The 5586-nt window shown below is 40.5% G+C and overlaps 1 pseudogene; it reads left to right on the top strand.

Moving 5' to 3' along the window:
• The first annotated feature begins 4792 nt into the window (after window positions 1-4792).
• LOC143936909 (5S ribosomal RNA) lies at window positions 4793-4911 on the top strand (annotated as a pseudogene).
• Window positions 4912-5586: the final 675 nt, after the last annotated feature.

Here is a 5586-nt window from a genome sequence, read left to right as displayed (position 1 = left end):
ACGACGTGTCTAGGTTTTTATCATTCCGGTTCATTACGTGTCTTTTTAATCATGTAGTGAATATACTCCAAATATAGCATAAGGATGAGAAATGATAAAACCTGGCAGAGGATGACATGGCAAAAAGACAAACTGCATTAGAATTGTGAATGTGAATTAGAGATGAAATGTCAATCCCCATTGGTTACTTACAGGTAACCATTAATACAGTTAACACGGCTACATACAGCAAAGTGTGAGCTAAGCAGCTAAATAGATTGCAGAGATTAAGTATTGCAGTTGAAAAGAGATCGGAAGCGTTAGTTGCAGTAGCTTCAAAATGACTGAGAAATTCTTTCATTACTCTAAATGTAAAAGTTATCCCGGTAGCACTGAGTGGTCTGATATTAGAGGAGTGATCGTTGTAGTACAAATTCAGTTTCCTATTGCAGAGAGATACCAGATAAATGTGAGATGAGCAATTAAACTTTTCACATCGGTAGCATTACATTACTCTTAATATGTGCAGCGTGTAAAGAAGTAATAAGATGGTTTTGTATAATCCTAAAATTAGCAGTATACGTAATAAAGGTGAGTTGGTTACCTAGATTTAGACATAGCAAACTCTATAATCTAAATTAGCAAAATTTGAAAGGATAATATTGAGACAGTATATACAGGTCGAGCTTAAGTGGAAATACACAAAATATCTAGCTTACCTTTGCATTGTTCAATAGAGCGTTGCAAAGTAATACCAAGGCAGAATGACGGAATAGCAATTAGATGAGATGATTGCTGAAATCGTGAAATATCAGCAGCGACGTGACTAGATGTCTATCGTTTTTCAGGATCCTTACGTGTCTTTAAGGATGAGAAAGTATAATAACTGGCAAAGTATGACATCGCAAAGAGACAGATTGCATTAGAGGTGTGAGATAGACATGAAATGTCAATCCCCATGGGATACGTTCATGTAACCATTAATACAGTTAACGCATACATACAGGAAAGTGTGATCTAAGCAGCTAAAGGGTATACATTTATATAAGAGTAAATTCACGTAGCTTGAAAAGTCCAACGTGTAAATCGTTCCATTAATTTTGTTACACACGAAGACGGCTTAGACTGACAGTTTTCCGTTTTCACTGGTTATCGGCATAATGTATCAGTAACCCTGAACATTGATAGTGATGTAAAGTTTACATTAGGATGTATGCTTGATGTGAATGTAAAATAGTTGCATTATGTGTTATTAATGTAATCAAACTTTATTGCTATTCTTTGCGAGTGCAATCACTTCTCAATCAAGTAAACCGTCTGCTTTTCTCACATTTTGCTGCTGTTAAAAAATGTGTTTCCATTGTTATGTGTTACAAATGGTTATCAGTGTGACAGTTAATGTGGAGACGTAATACCCAAAATAGAGTCAGAAGAAGAACCCTATTGCATAGAGGTAGCGAGAGATGTTTGCATTACGTGCAGTGTGTAAAAGATTTTAAAAAGATGGTTTTGTGTGAATTTTGCTTTAACGTAAAATTAGCTGTAGACATTATAACTATGGTTAGGTTTACAATGATTTAGAGATAGTAATCTCTATAATATAATAATAAATATAGCAAAATAAATTTAGAAAATGTATTGAGGCAGACGGCTTACACTGCTTTTCTCCCATTTTGCTGCAGTTAAAAGAAATGTTTTGTCACTGTGTTTTAACTGTGCCAGTTAAGGTGGAGAAAAAGAAGTAATACAGAAAATAGAGTCAAACAGTGGAAACGTTTATTTCCTTATGTCATGACAGCTGATACAGGTTGAGCAATAAAACTGTTTTATTAAGATGTAAGACTAGTTTCATTCTCTACATATAAGCTTTTGAGACAGTTGTATAATATAGGCGACCAATATGACATTAAAATGGCTTATTATTGCAGGGAGGAAATATCGATGTTCAACGGTAAGAGATTGAAAGCTTAGCTTGAGAATGGGAGAGAAATAGTTGCGTTAGTTTAAATTTAAAGGATATGCCGGCAATGAGAAAGCTTATATTAGTCTAGTTTATCTTTGCATTACACAATCCTATTATTATTATTTCAATTCTAGTGCAGAGAGATAGTTAATGTCAGAGATACTCGGTTAATGTCAGAAGAGCAAAAAAACTGTTTACATCGTTAGCGAGCGATAGTTACATTACTCTTAGTATGTGCGGCATGTCTGATAGCAAATGGATGGTTTTGTGTACATTTTACATTACCGTACAATTAGCGGTTTGCCAGTACATGGTTTAATTTGATGTATAATAGTTTTATTGCATGCTTGAAGTGGATGATTATAATCGTGTAGTGAGTATAATCTATGTTTAGCATAAGAATGAAAAGGCAATGATACAAACTCCATTAGAGATGTGAGCTAGATGAAATGATGAAATGTCTCTGTATATTCCAGATTGTCTTCTGTTATCACTTAGCCTACACTCTAAATTCACTAGCCTCTCTATACACAAGTCTTCGAAAAACACTAGCCTATGTTCTGAATACGTCTTCTGTCTTCTGTATGCCCTAGCCTGTCTTCTGTATACATTAGTCTCTCTGTATAAACTAGCATCTCTGTATACCCCAAACTGTATCTGTAAACCCCTAGTCTCTTCTTTATAGCCTGTCTAGCCTTTCTTCTGTACACCCTAGCTTCTCTGTATACACTAACCAGGCTTCTTTATACAATAGCTTCACTGTATGCACTAGCCTCTCTGTATAATCTAGCCTCTCTGTATACCCTAGATAGTGTACTGCATACACTTGCCTTTCCGTAGAAGCCAGCCTTTATTCTGTATTTACTAGCCTTTCTTCTGTATGCTGTAGTCTACTGGCTTCTCTGTACACCTTGCATCTCTGTAAACTCTGTGTAAACTAGCCAGGCTTATGTATACACTCGCCGACTGTATACACTAGACTCTCTGAATACACTAAACTCTCTGTATACCACAGCCCGTCTTCAGTATACACTAGCCTGTACAAACTAGCTAGAATAAACCAGCCTGTCTTCTGTACCCACTAGCCTGTCTGTTTACACTGGCCTTTCTTCTGTACATACTTTACTCTCTGTATACACTACCCAGTCTTCTGTATACACTGTCAGCTTTGATGTATACCCAAGCCTGTCTTGTATACACTAGTTTTTCTATATGCACTGTCCTTTCTGTATACTCTCGACTCTTTTTATAAACTAACCTCTCTATATACATTAACATCTTTGTATATACTAGCCTCTCTTTAAACTAGCCTCTCTGTGTACCCCAGCCTCACTGTTTACTCTAGCATCTCTGTATTCATTAGCATCTCTGTATACCCCAGCCTACCTTATGGCAGCCTCTCTGTATACACTACACTGTATACACTAGCATTTCTGTATACATCCCCCTATCTGTATTCACTAGCCTCTCTGTATACCCCAGCCTGCCTCTCTGTATACACTAGCTTTTCTTCTGAATATAATAGTCTCAGTCTCTCTCTATAACTAAGCCTGTTTTCTGTATACATTAGCATGTGTCCTGTATACCCCACTAGCCTGACTAGCCTGTCTTCTTTATTCTCTAGCCTCTCTGTATACAATAGACTACTACTTTGTATACCCAACCGGTTTTCTGTATAAACTTGCCTACCTTCTGTATACCTTAGCCTCTCTGTATATACTTAGCTTAGCCTTCCTTCTATATACACTGCCATTTATGAGTTAAACAAAGAGTCTAGTGTACATAAACGACAGGCTAGACTATAAAGAGAGGATAGGGTATACAGAAGAAAGCCTAGTGTATACATAACACAGGCTAATACCCTGGGCCTGGGTGAGAGTGAATGGGGAGCATTAGGAGGGCTTGGTCTTCCACATCCAACCAAGTCTTTGGCATGATGTGGCTTAACACGTTCAGCTGCCGAAAATAAGGAAAAGCGTGGGAGGCACACAACACCCACTGTAACGGTGCTAGGTTCCTGTATTACAGAAACAGAACACCAGCAATAAAGGGTAGCTTCAGGTGTATACTGTGCAGGAGGCACACAACACCCACACTTAGCAACCACTGCAGATGCCTGTATTGCAGAAATCGAACACCAGTAATAAAGGGTGGCTACAGGTGTGCAGGAGGCACATAAACCCCACTGTAACAGTGCTAGGTTCCCAAGCAGCTCCCAAGCAGTAAAGACACTGTCCCTACCTATCGTCCTCTTTCCCTGACCGCCGCAACACACCATACAAGGCCGCCGCGCTGGCGTCCTTATATAGTGTGGGGTGTGTACTAAACCCCCCTGAGCTATAATTGGCCACAGGAATCCTGCCTGGACGGAGGTGACAGGAACCATTGATCGGGTTTTTGGAACCTCCAACAGGATGGAGGCTAAGTATTATCTCCTGGGATTAGTTGAAGGAGTTGGAAACCTGGGAAGCAGCCAGATGGCAGTTCTGAGATGCCTATTTCAGGCAAGGGAACTGATTGCCCGACCCTGCTTAGCCTCCAATGTTGGCAATGACTTGTTTTTTTTTTGCTTGTTTCCCAAGATGACCATGTTGGCGTTTGTCAAGATGGTTGAGATTGCCCGAAGAGATTGCCTACAGCCCCATCCCCTTGAAAGTGCCCCATCTTGTCTAATCTCGGAGGCTAAGCATTGTCGGGCCTGATTAGTGTGTTGATTGGGAGATCGCCTGGGAATACCGGATGCTGTAGGCTTCTTTTTATGTTGTTGGCTTTGACCTGTTTTTTTTAGCTTGTTTCCCAAGGTGACCATCTTGGCCTTTGTCAAGAGGCTTCAGAGTGCCCAAAGAGAGTGCCTACGGCCAAATCACCCTGAAAGTGCCCGATCTTGTCTGATCTCGGAGGCTAAGCAGCGATGAGCCTGGTTAGTACCTGGATGGTAGACAGCCTGGGAATACCAGGTGCCGTAGGCTTCTAATTATGTTGTCAGCATTGACCTGTTTTTTTTCCCTTGTTTCCCAAAGAAATTGCCTACGGGCACAACACCCTGAAAGCACCCAATCTCGTCTGGTCTCAGAAGCTAAGCAGGGTTGGGCCTGGTTTTTACCGCCTGGGTTTTCCAGATGCCGCAGGCTTCTTTTTATGTTGTTGGTGTTGACCTGTTTTTTTCGCTTGTTTCCCAAAGTGATCATCTTGGCATTTGTCAAGAGGGTTGAGAGTGCCTAAAGAGATTGTTTACAGCCGCATCACCCTGAAAGTACCCTATCTCTTCTGATCTCGGAGGCTACGAAGGGTTGGGCCTAGTTAGTACTTGAATGGGAGACGGCCTTGGAATACCAGGTGCCGTATTCTTCTTTTTATGTTGTTGGCGTTGACCTGTTTTTTTTTCGCTTGTTTCCCAGGGTGACTATCTTGGCATTTTTCAAGAGGGATGAGAGTGCCCAAAGAGATTGCCTATGGGCACATCACCCTGAAAGCGCCCAATCTCCTCTGATCTCAGAGGCTAGAAAGGGTCATGCCTTGTTAATACCTGGATGGGAGACCGCCTGGGAATACTAGGTGCTGTAGACTTCTTCTTAGGTTGTTGGTGTTGACTTGTTTTTTTTGTTTATTTCCCAAGGTGACCATCTTGGCGTTTGTCAAGAGGT

Source organism: Lithobates pipiens, unplaced genomic scaffold, assembly GCF_037356315.1.
Source record: "Lithobates pipiens isolate NorthernLeopardFrog02 unplaced genomic scaffold, aLitPip1_a1.2 Scaffold_28, whole genome shotgun sequence".
Lineage (NCBI taxonomy): Eukaryota > Metazoa > Chordata > Amphibia > Anura > Ranidae > Lithobates > Lithobates pipiens.
The sequence above is the reverse complement of the archived record's forward strand: the minus strand, read 5'-3'. Positions and strand labels throughout refer to the sequence as shown.